General features: G+C 40.1%; 1 protein-coding gene across 1 annotated transcript in view; it reads left to right on the plus strand.

Annotated features, from left to right (window-relative positions):
• Nucleotides 1–15,240, plus strand: part of RARS1 (arginyl-tRNA synthetase 1) — a 217,756-nt gene that overhangs the window by 121,247 nt on the left and 81,269 nt on the right. The gene's annotated exons all lie outside the window — the stretch shown is intronic.

The raw sequence follows: 15,240 nt of genomic DNA on the forward strand, positions 1-15,240 counted from the left end.
AGTATCATTCCTATTGTACATTTGTGTACATCCTGGTTCAAATTTCACCTTCCCTGAAGCAAATTGACCTAAAAGAGATGCGCTTTTCATACCCCTTTGCCAGTTATGTTCTGCTGTAATATTGTAATGTTTTTTTTTTCTTCTTCTTCTTCTTCTTCTTCATGGAATTTAACCACTTAAGGACCAGCCTCGTTTTGGAATTTAGGTGTTTACATGTTTAAAACAGTTTTTTTTGCTAGAAAATTACTTAGAACCCCCAAACATTATATATTGTTTTTTTTCTAACACCCTACAGAATAAAATGGCGGTCATTGCAATACTTTTTTTCACACCGTATTTGCGCAGCGGTCTTACAAGCGCGCTTTTTTTGGAAAAAAAATTAACTTTTATGAATAAAAAAATAAGACAACAGTAAAGTTAACCTAATTGTGAAAGATAAAGTTACGCAGAGTAAATTGATACCCAACATGTCACGCTTCAAAATTGCGCCTGCTCGTGGAATGACGTCAAACTTTTACCCTGAAAAATCTCCATAGGCGACATTTAAAAAATTCTACAGGTCGCATGTTTTGAGTTACAGAGGAGGTCTAGGGCTAGAATTATTGCTCTCGCTCTACTGATCGCAGCGATACCTCACATGTGTGGTTTGACAACCGTTTTCGTATGCGGGCGCTACTAACGTATGCGTTCGCTTCTGCGTGCAAGCTCGTCGGGCCGGGGCGTTTAAAAATTTTTTTTTTAATTATTTTTCTTATTTATTTTATGATTTTATTTATTTTTACACTGTTTTAAAAAAAATTGTCACTTTTATTCCTATTACAAGGAATGTAAACATCCTTTGTAATAGAAAAAAGCATGACAGGTCCTCTTAAATATGAGATCTGGGGTCAAAAAGACCTCACATCTCATATTTACACTAAAATGCAATTAAAAAAAAAAAAAAAAGTAATTAAAAAAATTACATTGAAAAAAATATGCCTTTAAGACGTATGGGCGGAAGTGACGTCTTGACGTTGCTTCCGCCCTGCAGTGTCATGGAGACGAGTGGGCGCCATCTTCCCCTCACTCATCTCCAGGCACAGCAAGGGGACAGACGCGATCGCCTCCGCTGCTACCGACGGCTCCAGTAAGCAGGAATCCGCCGCAGAGACCACTTTTATCTTGTAGCCGACCGCCGCACAAAAACGGGGATACCGGGGTTATGGCAGCTAGCTGCTGCCATAACAACGATATCTGCCGGCAAAGTTAGGACGTACATCGGCGGCCGGCAAGTGGTTAAAGGAGCATATTTCAAATCCTGGATAAGTGCTTTTTTCCTCATTTTAAAAGGGTATCTGTGAGGATGGTCTGTACCGCCACAGTTGAGGCTCCCAGACAGCTCTGGAAGCTGTCATCGACTGACCCCCCAGAATTGGTGCTAGTTCTGAGACACAACACACCACTGCAGCTTTACACACATTACCAGGCAGAGAAACCTCCACTGTGTCAGGTCCCTGAGCATCCTGCTTTATACAGTATCTCACATTTTTGTAAATATATATCTTTTCTTGTGACAACACTGAAGAAATGACACTTTGCTACAATGTAAAATAGTGATAGTACAGCTTGTATAACAGTGTAAATTTGCTGTCCCCTCAAAATAACTCAACACACAGCCATTAATGTCTAAACCGCTGGCAACAAAAGTGAGCACACGCATGGAGTTCACCAGATCTTCACAGGTTGCTACTGGAGTCCTCTTCCACTCCTCCATGATGACATCACTGAGCTGATGGATGTTAGAGACCTTGCGCTCCTCCACCTTCCGTTTGAGGATGCCCCATAGATGCTCAATAGGGTTTAGGTCTGGAGACATGCTTGGCCAGTCCATCACCTTTGCCATCAGCTTCTTTAGCAAGGCAGTTGTTATCTTGGAAGGGTGTTTGTGGTCGTTATGTTGGAATACTGTCCTGCGGCCCAGTCTCCAAAGGGAGGGGATCATGCTCTGTACATGTTGGCATTCATGGTTCCCTCAATGAACTGTAGCTCCCCAGTGCCGGCAGCACTCATGCAGCCCCAGATCATGACACTCCCATCACCATGCTTGACTGTGTAGGCACGACACACTTGTCTTTATACTCCTCACCTGGTTGCCACTACACACGCTTGACACCATCTGACCCAAATAAGTTTATCTTGGTCTCATCAGACCACAGGACATGGTTCCAGTATTCCATGTCCTTAGTCTATTTGTCTTCAGGAAACTGTTTCCGACTCTCTTGTGCATCATCTTTGGAAGAGGCTTCCTTCTGGGACGACAGCCATGCAGACCAATGTGATGCAGTGTGCGGCAAATGGTCTGAAGACTGACAGGCTGACCCCCCACCCCTTCAACCTCTGCAGCAATGCTGGCAGCAGTCATACGTCTATTTCCCAAAAACAACCTCTGGATATGACGCTGAGCGCGTGCACTCAACTTCTTTGGTCTACCATGGCGAGGCCTGTTTTGAGTGGAACCTGTCCTGTTAAACCGCCGTATGGTCTTTGCCACCGTGCTGCAGCTCAGTTTAGGGTCTTGCCAATCTTCTTATAGCCTAGGCCAGTGATGGCGAACCTTGGCACCCCAGATGTTTTGGAACTACATTTCCCATGATGCTCAACTACACTGCAGAGTGCATTAGCATCATGGGAAATGTAGTTCCAAAACATCTGGTGTGCCAAGGTTTGCCACCAGTGGTCTAGGCCATCTTTATGTAGAGCAACAATTTTCTTTTTTTCAGATCCTCAGAGAGTTCTTTGCCATGTGGGGCCATGTTGAACTTCCAGTGACCAGTGTAAGAGAGTGAGAGTGATAACACCACATTTAACACACCTGCTCCCCATTCACACCTGAGACAGTGTAACATTAATGAGTCACATTGGGGAAAAATGGCTAATTGAGCCCAATCCGGACATTTTCTTAGGGGTGTACTCACTTTTGTTGCCAGTGGTTTAGAAATTATTGGCTGTGTGTTGAGTTATTTTGAGGGGACAGAAAATTTACACTATTATTATACAAGCTGTACACTCACATTGTAGCAAAGTGTAATTTCTTCAGTGTTGTCACATGAAACTATATAATAAAGTATTTACAAAAATGTGAGGGGGGTGTACACACTTTTGTGAGATACTGTATGTTCCATTTCACTTATACAGCAACGGTTCTCAATAGCTACTGACAGCTCAACAACATGGCTGCCTTTCTGATTATGCTAGCCTATGTTTGAAAATTCAAGAACTCAGAATCAAAGTGTCTGCAAGTAAGAGTATCATCTGCTGCCCTGTTCGCTGCTGATTTTGGATCGATAAGAGTGACTGACCTGTTGAAATTATACACAGCTGTCTGTCAACACATACAATGAATAACTTTGACAGATTTTATGCTTGAACATTCATGATTTGAACTAAATACAACATTTTCTTCAAAGTTTTTTTTTTTTTTTCCTTCTTTTATCTAGTGGTTCGGTAGATTTTTTTTTTTTCCCCTCAAGGAATATTTGGTCTGATATAGTCATCTCTCAAAGCGTATGGTATAGAAAGTAGGTATATTCCACGCTACTGGAGGTACTGCTGTCTATATCCGATATCATGGTGCACTTAAAGATCAACACAGTCCTTTTTAATGGTTTTATGATGTGTTCAAATTTAAATAATCTTAATATTTGTTGCTGTGTACTCTGCAAAAAGTATACTTCAGAGAAGCTTGTGTGCTTATGTTGAAAGTTTATATTATAGATTTTTTTTTCTGAGGTGGGTTATTTATTGTTTGAAGGAAATATTTTTCTTTGCTTTCTTCAAAAAAAATAAATAAAATCTTTGCATTCAAGAAAACCAAGTTTTTTTTATTTTTCATGATCTGAAGGATTGTTTGACCTGCTTGCATTCAGGGGCCATTTGTTACAGCTTTCAGCTTTAAAAATAAACCCTGAAAACACTAAAAGCTATTTTTATTTTGAGATGGAATGCACTTTGGACTTTTTCTGTTCCTCTTCCTGTACGACTTCACTAAACATAATGAATTTATGTTACAGTTTAAAGTGGAGGGCCACCTTAAAATAGAAAATAGCATGAAAAATTTTTTTTTTAAACTTACCTGAACCCTTGTTGCTAGGCAGTCTTCCTAATCTGCCTCTTCCTATTCCACGGCGTGTTCTGCTCCTAGCTGAGCAGCCCCGTTGCCTTCTGGGAACTGTATGTGTTCCCAGAAAACCACGGGGCCATTCACAGATTGCCGCGCCGCAGGAAACTGGCAGTGAAGCCGCAGGGCTCCACTGCCTGTTTCCCTTACTTAGGATGGCGGTACCAGGACCCCAAAAGCCGAGGGACGGGTCGGCCTCAGGCAGCCGACATCGCGGGCACCCAGGACAGGTAAGTCTACTTATTTAAAGTCAGCAGCTACAGTGTTTGTAGCTGCTGACTTTTAAAAAAAAAATTATAGTGGCCGGAATTCCGCTTTAAATTAAACATGGCACATAAAATAGTTTAAATAATATTTTTGAGAGTATTATTTTTTTTTTTTTTGCACAAGTTTTACGTTTTGAAGTATTACTTGAATTTATAGGTTGGTACTGAAGTTGTTCTTAAGTACTTTAAAGCAGGTTTAGGTGACTTGTAATGTGCTAGCTGTAGTGGAACTACAAGTGACAGTATGCCACGACCAGTTTTGAGACGTTTGAGGCAACCTTGAAAGCTCTCTGGTACGCCTTCTGTTGTCTGATCTTAGAATGCTAGTTTATGCTGTGACTTGTAATTCTGCACTGTAGGCCTTTTTAGTCTGATGCAAGATAATTTTTTTTTTAAATATTCTGTTGTCCAGAGGTAGAGGAGGTTAAATCCTCATTGACCAGTTTCAGAAGTCTGTTTAAATGCCCATAATGCCCTTCCACGCTTTTTTCTTCTTGCTACAGTTTTGTATATGCTTGTTGTTGATGTCTATGTATATAATCAAAAGCTTTATAAGTCTACAGTGCTGAATGATTTGTTACCATACTGTCCCCATGCCTGTGTTCCTCTCTCTTCACCATGGTTTATTTATTTTATGAAAGCACTGAAATTAAATAATATGAAATACCGTGTATTAAAAAACAAAACAAAAAAAATGCACATAGACTCAAACAGGAGGTAGTGGAGCTGAGCCTGAAACGGCATACTGGGATTTATAGTTCCTCTCCAAACAAAAAAAAACACATTTTGGTAGCTGAGCCTAAAAGGGAATGCTGGGATTTATAGTTCCTCTCCAAAAGAATAATTCCACATTTAGTAGCTAAGCCTGAAAGGGCATGTTGGCTGTCATCTTATAATACATCCAACGAACAGCACACGCGCAGTGATGACATCACTCCAGCTGATCTGGAGACCAGTGACGTTACGTACTGCATATGTGCAGAACATCGGATATATTATCCGACGAGAGGCATTTTTCAACGATCTGCAAAGTGTGGAGGCAGAATCTGACAGTCAGATTCTGCCTCGCTCTGTACACGGCAGTAATCGGCTATGTTAGGATGCCTAAAAAGGAGGGGGAAGTGTTGGGGTCACATTATCCCCAATAATCCACTTTTATCAGAAGTGATTTCTAGGTGAACTTTTAAACTTTAAATCTCAGGTAACAATAAATTGCAGCGACAATTGACCTCAAACATAAAGAAAGGAGTTTTGCAAGGGGAAAGGGCAGACTATACAATGTGCACACTACGAGCGGACATACTAAATGTGGAAAATTTCAAGGGGTATGAATACTTTTTCAAGGCACTGTAGCTGTAACTGTAGCTGGGTGGTGACGTGGTACAGTAAGACCTGTAAACTCTATAGCTTTTTTTTTTTTTTTTTTTTTTTTTTTGAGAGGAACTATAATTCCCAGCATGCCCTTTCAGTCTCCGCTTTGCTACCAAACATGGCATTTTTTTTGAGAGGAACTATAAATCCCAGCATGTTCTTTTAGGCTCAGCTCCGCTACCTCCTGTCTGTGTCTATGTGCATTAAAGCAGCAAATAGGGACATTCACAATTATACAGGTGTGCTGGATAGCTCTTTGTACGGTGTTTGCCAAAAACTCCAACTGTCAGGCACTGTGCTGTAGCTAATTGAAGCAGCAAATAGGCAGACAAATAGTGAGGCTCAATAGGGACGTTCAGAATTATACAGGTACTGTGTGTGTGGAAAGCTCTGTACACTGGCTTTGCCAAAATCTACATCTCTCAGGTACCAATGTTCTGTCGAGAATTACAAGTGTCATGTACGGGCTTTCTGTCAACATCGTGCATGCGCAGTAGCGCCAAATGCCCTGCCGAGAATTCCAACTCTCATACACGGGCTTTTGTAGCTGTTTACGGTTTGTGCACGTGCAGTAGTTATAACTCGTCTGGATCTCCGACCGGAAATTACTTGGTTGGAGCTCTCGGCGGGTTGGAGATTTTGACAGAAGACCAGCGATTCCCTTTGTAGCAGAAGTGATTGGCTAAATTGCCACTCTATCACTTCTGCGGATGGGGGTGCCACTCCCATCCTGCCGTCGCCTTTTCTGGGCTCTAGCGTCCATTATAGAGCATGGAGTGATGCGACCGGCGGCATCGGCTGCACTGACGTTGTTCCTCTCTCTCTGTGACCTCGGAAATCATGAGTGACGAGTATGTTGTCACTTCCAGTTTCACCTCTTTGTTTACCTGGCCCTTAGTGGCCAGGAAAGCAGCTGATCAGCACGATCTGTGTCTGAATGGCTGCATTGGAGGATAGAGGTGAGATTTGTCACGGCGCATGCTGACACAAGGGATGTTTTTCATCCCTTGTGATAGCAATAAAGTTAATCAAAAAAAAAAGTGTAAAAAAAAAAAGTTTTGTATAAAATAAATGATAATACAAAAAAATGTAAAGCACCCCCGTCCACCCCGTGCTTACGCGCAAATGCACACGTGAGGTATTGTTGAAAATGTCAGAGCAAGAGCAAACATTCTAGCACCAGACATCCTGTGTAACTCTAAATTGTTAAGCTGTAAAGGCGTTTAAAGCGATGCCTATGGAGAATTTTAACCACTTCCGGACCGCCGCATGATGATATACGTCCTAAGTTTGAAGAGAAATATCGTTGTTATGGCAGCTGCTAGCTGCCATAACCCCCGGTATCCTCTTTTTCGTCTGGTGGTTTGGTTTCCGATAACAGTGGTCTCTGCGGCGGATTCGCCGCAAGATCACTTTTATCGGCAGCGGGAGAGGGCCCCCCCTCCAGCCACGCTCCGGTGCCATCGGCAGCAGCGGAGGCAATCGGATCCTCTCACGTCAGTGGCATGGAGACGAGTGAGGGGAAGATGGCCCCCACTCATCTCCATACCATTGCAGGGCAGAAGCGACGTCAAAATGTCACTTCTGTCCATAGCTCTTAAAGGGCCATTTTTTTTTTTTTTTTTTAAATGACAAATTTTTTAAAAAAATTTTAAATGACAAATTTTTTTTTCTTTTTATTGCATTTTAGTGTAAATCTGAGATCTTTTTGACCCCAGATCTCATATTTAAGAGGTCTTGTCATGCTATTTTTCTATTGCAAGGGGATGTTTACATTCCTCATAATAGGAATAAAAGTAACACTTTTTTTTTTTTTTTTTTTTGTTAAAGAACAGCGTAAAAATAAAAGGTAAAATACATTTTAAAAAAATGTTTTTAAACGCGCCCTGTCTCGCCGAGCTCACGTACAGAAGCGAACGCATACGTGAGTAGCACCCCCACATGAAAACGGTGTTCAAACCACACATGTGAGGTATCGCCACGATTGGTAGAACGAGAGCAATAATTCTAGCCCTAGACTTTTCTGTAACTCAAAACATGCAACCTGTAGAATTTTTTAAACGTCGCCTATGGAGATTTTTAAAATGTATAATGTTTAGGGATTCTAAGTAATTTTCTAGCAAAAAAAAAAAAAACAGTTTTTAACTTTACTTTTCCACCATTCCACGGGCAGATTTTAACCACTTCAGCCCCGGAAGGATTTACCCCCTTAACGACCAGGCCATTTTTTGCGATATAGCACTGCGCATTGTTTTAACTGACAATTGCGTGGTTGTGTGACGTGGTACCCAAATAAAATTGATGTTACATAGTAGGTGAAGTTGAAAAAAGACACAAGTCCATCAAGTCCAACCTATGTGATTTATATGTCAGTATTACATTGTATATCCCTGTATGTTGCGGTCGTTCAGGTGCTTATCTAATAGTTTTTTGAAACTATCGATGCCCCCTGCTGAGGCCACCGCCTGTGGAAGGGAATTCCACATCCTTGCCGTTCTTACAGTAAAGAACCCTCTACATAGTTTAAGGTTAAACCTCTTTTCTTCTAATTTTAATGAGTGGCCACGTGTGTTAAACTCCCTTCCGCGAAAACGTTTTATTCCTATTGTGGTATCACCAGTACGGTATTTCCCACAAATGTCCTTTGTCCTTCCCACAAATAGCTTATTGTTTCCCACAAATAGCTTTCCTTTGGTGGTATTTGATCACCTCTGTGGTTTTTATTTTTTGTTTTTCGTTATAAACAAAAAGAGGCCGACAATTTTGAAAATAATACCTATTTTTTGCTTTCTGCTATAATGCATATCCCAAAAAAATATATAAACAAAACAAATTTATTCCTAAATTTATCCCAAATTTAATCAGTTTAGGGCAATATGTATTCTAGTAGGTGTATGGGGTAAATCCGCGCAATGAATTGAATGTTTTAGTTATGGATATGGCTGCTGCCTCTACATATACAATACCACCTAAGTGGAAAGTATTACAAATGGTAAAAAAGCAGGAGTAGTATGGCGCTGCCCTTATGGAGACAACATTTTTTTTTTTTTTTTTAATTTTTTTTTATTTTTCTTTCTTTGTAGTGAATGTATTGCCTAGTATCCTTATAGAATTGCTTCTAAAACCTGTATATGTTCAAAAATTGAATAAAACTGACTGGTGGTGAATATTTCTATTCAAAATGAAAATACAACAACTGGTGCTCCAATTGTTCAACAAAGGTGCATTGTGCCCTTTAAGTTAAGTAATAAAGTAGTTGTGGATATAGATGTAATATCATCTAGGTGGAAAGTGTTAAAAAAAAAAAAAAAAAAAAAAAAAAAGGAAAACAGGAATAGTATGGCGCTGCCCTTATGGAGACAAAAAAAAAAAAAAAAAAAAAAACCTCTCTTTAAAATGACTATAATTCCTAAAGTGTGTGTGCCAAAAATGAATAAATATGTGACTGGTGCCAAGTCCTTACTGTTAAAGGTACAATTGCAACATAAGGTGCTTCAATTATTCAACAAAAGTGCATAGTGCAGCATCACTAAAGTGACCAGTGTTAAATCATACAAATCCATACAACATTGTGCAAAATATCCATCATAAATAGTGACTCTTGTGCTGTGACCAGTATTGGTTGGATAGGAAAAGTTCCGTTTATGAAAAAAACAAGTTCTTTTTAGAGTATTTTGTAGTGTTCGATCTTTGAGGGTCAAATATCTGTAGGAAAGCTTCTTATCCAGGTGCTGGTTTCTTTAATTAGTGCCTTGTCTGCATGCTCTGACAATGCTTGCACTCACCGGATTCTCCTTTCCCCTGCAGGGGTATGGATGGTCACAGTGTCTGCCACGCCCCAGTAGAAGTCTGACGACGAAACGTGCGTAGGGCGGGTTACGAAGGTCTTGCAGCACCTCTAACAAAGGGAATTCGCTAACTTTTGGCATGCTTGATTTGTTCATTTGAACTTTTGGGGGATATCCTTGATTGCTGCACAGTGGCAGACACTGTGACCGCGCATACCCCTGCAGGGGAAAGGAGAATCCGGTGAGTGCAAGCATTGTCAGAGCATGCAGACAAGGCACTAATTAAAGAAACCAGCACCTGGATAAGAAGCTTTCCTACAGATATTTGACCCTCAAAGATTGAACACTACAAAATACGCTAAAAAGAACTTGTTTTTTTTCATAAACGGAACTTTTCCTATCCAACCAATATTGGTCACAGCACAAGAGTCACTATTTATGATGGATATTTTGCACAATGTTGTATGGATTTGTATGATTTAACACTGGTCACTTTAGTGATGCTGCACTATGCACTTTTGTTGAATAATTGAAGCACCTTATGTTGCAATTGTACCTTTAACAGTAAGGACTTGGCACCAGTCACATATTTATTCATTTTTGGCACACACACTTTTGGAATTATAAAGTCATTTTAAAGAGAGGTTTTTTTTTTTTTTTTTTTTTTGTCTCCATAAGGGCAGCGCCATACTATTCCTGTTTTCCTTTTTTTTTTTTTTTTTTTAACACTTTCCACCTAGATGATATTACATCTATATCCACAACTACTTTATTACTTAACTTAAAGGGCACAATGCACCTTTGTTGAACAATTGGAGCACCAGTTGTTGTATTTTCATTCTGAATAGAAATATTCACCACCAGTCAGTTTTATTCAATTTTTGAACATATACAGGTTTTAGAAGCAATTCTATAAGGATACTAGGCAATACATTCACTACAAAGAAAAAAAAAAAAAAAAATGTTGTCTCCATAAGGGCAGCGCCATACTACTCCTGCTTTTTTACAATATGTATTCTACTACGTATTTTTGGTAAAAAAAATCACAGTAAGCGTATATCGATTGGTTTGCGCAAAAGTTGGTGTCTACAAAATAGGAGATAGATTTATGGACTTTTTTTCTATTTTTACTGGTAATGGTGGCAATCTGTGATTTTTAGTGGGACTGCGACATTGCGGCAGACAAATCTGACCCCAAGTGACGTTTTTTGGGACCAGTGATATTATTACAGTGATCAGTGCTAAAAAAAATGCACTGATCAATGTATAAATGACACTGGCAGGGAAGGGGTTAACACTAGGGGGCAATCAAGGGGTTAACCGTGTTCCCTGGGTTTGTTCTAAATGTGTGGGGGCTGGGCTCACGGGGACAACACAGAGATTCTTGATCACTAGCAACAGCAGATTTCCATGTTGTCCCCTATAAGAACCGGGATCCGCCTTGTTTACATAGGCAAATCCCCGTTCCTGAAACGATGTACAGGTACGTCGTTTTGCTCAGTAGAGCTGCCCTGCCTCAGTATATGTGCAGTGGGCGGTCTTTAAGTAGTTAAAGCGTGACATGTTGGTTATATATTTACTTGGTGTAATATCATTCACATTATACCAAAAAAAAATGGGAGTAAATACTGTGTATTGTTTTTTTTTTTCTTTTAATTCATTAAAGTGTATTTTTTCCAAAACAAGTAAAAGGTAAAAGCCACAGTGTGCTCTCCAGGTCTAGCAATATCTTAGAAAGTAATTTTTAAACTTGCAGCTCAATTGATTGTTATATGGGTCATTATCAAGGGGTCACACAAGAAACCTCTCATGACCTTTTGCAACCTTATTGTTGCAAAACATACTGATGGCATTGGTTACAGAAGGGTTTCTAAACTTTTAAATGTTCCAGTGAGCACTGTTGGGGCCATAATTCAGTAGTGTAAAGAACATAATTTCATCATAAACTGGCCACGACCACGTGCTCCTTGCAAGATTTCTGACAGAGGATTGAAAAGAATTATCAGAAGAGTTGTCCAAAAGCCAAGGACCACTTGTGGAGAGCTTTAGAAAGACCTGAAATTAGCAGGTACAATTGTTTATAAAAAAATAATAAGTAATGCACTCAACCGCCATGGCCTGTATGCACGCTCACCACCCAAGACTCCATTGCTGAAGAAAAAGCATGTTGAAGCTCATTTATCTACTTCCTGCCCATGCTATAGCCGAAAGACGACTACAGTGCAGGCTTAGCTTGTCTGGAGCTGATCACAGATCGAGGTAAAGGGCCAATCACAGCGGCTCTTTACCACATGATCCTCTGCCAACCAATCACAGCTGATCAGAGGATGTAAACACAAGCCGGTTAACGGCTTTTCTTTCTTCACACTGACAGCGTGAGGAGAGAAGAAAGCCGATAACGGGCTTATGTTAAAGGGTCATCGATAATCAGTGCCCTGATTATCAGTGCAGCCAGTTGGCGCCCACCAGTGCTGCCAGTTGGCGCCCACCAGTGCTGCCAAACAGTGCCGCCTTTCGGTGCTGCCTCTAAGTGCCCATCAGTGAAGCCTCATGAGCGCACATCAGTGAGGGAAAAAAATTACCCATTTGGAAAATTTTATAACAAACTATGAAAAAAAATGTTTTTTCAAAATTTTTGCTTTTTTCGTTTGTTTAGCAAAAATAAAAAAACAATTTGTATGAAAAAAATGATAACAATTTCATATGGGTACATTGTTGCGTGGCCGCGCAATTGTCATTTAAACTGTGACAGTGCTGAAAATCGAGCAGGAAGGGGGTGAAAGTGCTCAGTAGGCAGGTGGTTAAATTTTGCTGCACAACATTTAAACAAGCCTGTGAAATACTGGGAGAATATAGTATGGTGAGATGTGACCAAAATGTAACTCTTTGGATGCCATAATACGCACCAAGTTTGGAGGTAACGGCAAACTTAATGTTATTGAAGGAAGGATAAATGAAAAAATGTACTAAGACATTCTTGATAAAAATCTGCTGCAATCTACCAGGATGATGAGGATGAAACGAGGGTGGACATTTCAGCAAGACAATGATCCCAAACACAAAGCCAAGGAAACTCTCAATTGGTTTCATAGAACATAAAGCTGCTAGAATGACTCAGCCAATCACCTGACTTGAAACGCATAGAAAATCTAGGGAAAGAACTAAAGATCACAGTTCATAGAAGAGACCCAAGGAACCTTCAAGATTAGAAGACTATGGAAAAATAGGACAAAATCACACCTGAGCAATGCATACGACTAGTTTCTCCAAACAAGAGGCATATTGAAGCTGTCATTACCAACAAAGGCTTTTGTAAGAAGTATTAAATACGTTTTAAGTAGCATGTTCAATACTTTTTCCCAAAATCATGCCATTTTATTACGCATAACCTAATTACTGAATTATTTGTTTTGGTTTCTTTGTATGTATGGATTGCATGGGTTGTTACCAACATGTGGTGAAAATGTCATGTCAGTGGCACCTTTAGAAATACAGGTGCATCTCATAAAATTAGAATAGCATCAAAAAGTTAATTTATTTCAGTAATTCAATTCAAAAAGTGAAATTCATATATCACAGGGTGATATATTTCAAGCATTTTTTTATTTTAATTTTGATGATTATGGCTTACAGCTAGTGAAAACCCAACATTCAGTATATCATGAAAATTAAAATATTACATAAGATTAAAAAAAAAGATTTTTAACACAGAAATTTGGCTTACTGAAAAGTATGTCTACGTACAGTATAGTATGCACTCAATACTTAGTCGTGGCTCCTTTTGCATGAATTACTGCATTAATGTGGCGTGGCATGGAGGCGATTAGCCTGTGGCACTGCTGAGGGGAAATCAGCATCTCCATAAAGCTGGTCAGCAGAGGGAAGCCTGAAGTGCTCTAGAATTTCCTGCTAGAGGGCTGCGCTGACTTTGGACTTGATAAAACACAGTGGACCAACACCAGCAGATGACATGGCTCCACAAATCATCACTGAGTGTGAAAACTTCACATTGGACCTCATGCAGTTTGGATTCTGTGCCTCTCCACTCCTCCTCCAGACTCTAGAAATGCAAAATGTTCTACAGTTCGTGATCATTTGGGGAGCCATGTCATCTGCTGGTGTTTGGTCCACTGTGTTTTATTCCAAAGTCAGCGCAGACCTCTACCAGGAAATTCTAGAGCACTTCATGCTTCCCTCTGCTGACCAGCTTTATGGAGATGCTGATTTTATTTTCCTGCAGGACTTGGCACCTGCCCACACTGCCAAAAGTACCAATACCTGGTATCACTGTGCTTAATTGACCAGCAAAGTCGCCTGACCTAAACCCCATAGAGCATCTGTGGGGTATTGTCAAGAGGAAGATGAGAGATACCAGGCCCAACAATGCAGAAGAGCTGAAGCCCGCTATCAAAGCAACCTGGGCTTCCATAACACCTCAGCAGTGCTACAGGCTAAAAGCCTCCATGCCACGCCACATTGATGCAGCAATTGATGCAAAAGGAGCCCCAACCAAGTATTGAGTGCATACTATATTGTACATGGACATACTTTTCAGTAAGCCAACATTTCCTTTTAAAAAATCCTTTTTTTTTTTTTTTTATTGGTTTTATGTAGTAATCTAATTTTCTGAGATACTGAATTTTGGGTTTTCACTAGCTGTAAGCCATAATCGTCAAAATGAAAAGAAAGAAATGCTTGAAATATATTACTCTGTGTGTAACGCATCTTTTATAAAATATAAGTTTCACTTTTTGAATTGAATTACTGAAATGAATAAATTTTTTGATATTCTAATTTTATGAGATGCACCTGTACATTTACCTAGAAAAAATGTGGCAGGTTCAATACTCATTTTACCCGCTGTATGTATGTGTATTTATACATACACACAGTGGGGATGGAAAGTATTCAGACCCCCTTAAATTTTTCACTCTTTGTTATATTGCAGCCATTTGCTAAAATAATTTAAGTTCATTTTTTTCCTCATACACACAGCACCCCATATTGACAGAAAAACACAGAATTGTTGACATATTTGCAGATTTATTAAAAAAGAAAAACTGAAATATCACATGGTCCTAAGTATTCAGACCCTTTGCTCAGTATTTAGTAGAAGCACCCTTTTGATCTAATACAGCCATGAGTTTTTTTGGAAAAGTTTTTCACACCTGGATTTTGGGGATCCTCTGCCATTCCTCCTTGCAGATCCTCTCCAGTTCTGTCAGGTTGGATGGTAAACGTTGGTGGACAGCCATTTTTAGGTCTCTCCAGAGATGCTCAGTTGGGTTTAAGTCAGGGCTCTGGCTGGGCCATTCAAAAACAGTCATGGAGTTGTTGTGAAGCCACTCCTTCGTTATTTTAGCTGTGTGCATAGGGTCATTGTCTTGTTGGAAGGTAAACCTTCGGCCAAGTCTGAGGTCCTGAGCACTATGGAGAAGGATTTCGTCCAGGATATCCCTGTACTTGGCCGCATTCATCTTTCCCTCGATTGCAACCAGTCGTCCTGTCCCTGCAGCTGAAAAACACCCCCATAGCATGACGCTGCCACCACCATGCTTCACTGTTGGGACTGTATTGGACAGGTGATGAGCAGTGCCTGGTTTTCTCCACACATACCGCTTAGAATTAAGGCCAAAAAGTTCTATCTTGGTCTCATCAG

Source organism: Aquarana catesbeiana, linkage group LG03 (genome assembly GCF_042186555.1).
Source record: "Aquarana catesbeiana isolate 2022-GZ linkage group LG03, ASM4218655v1, whole genome shotgun sequence".
Taxonomy (NCBI): domain Eukaryota; kingdom Metazoa; phylum Chordata; class Amphibia; order Anura; family Ranidae; genus Aquarana; species Aquarana catesbeiana.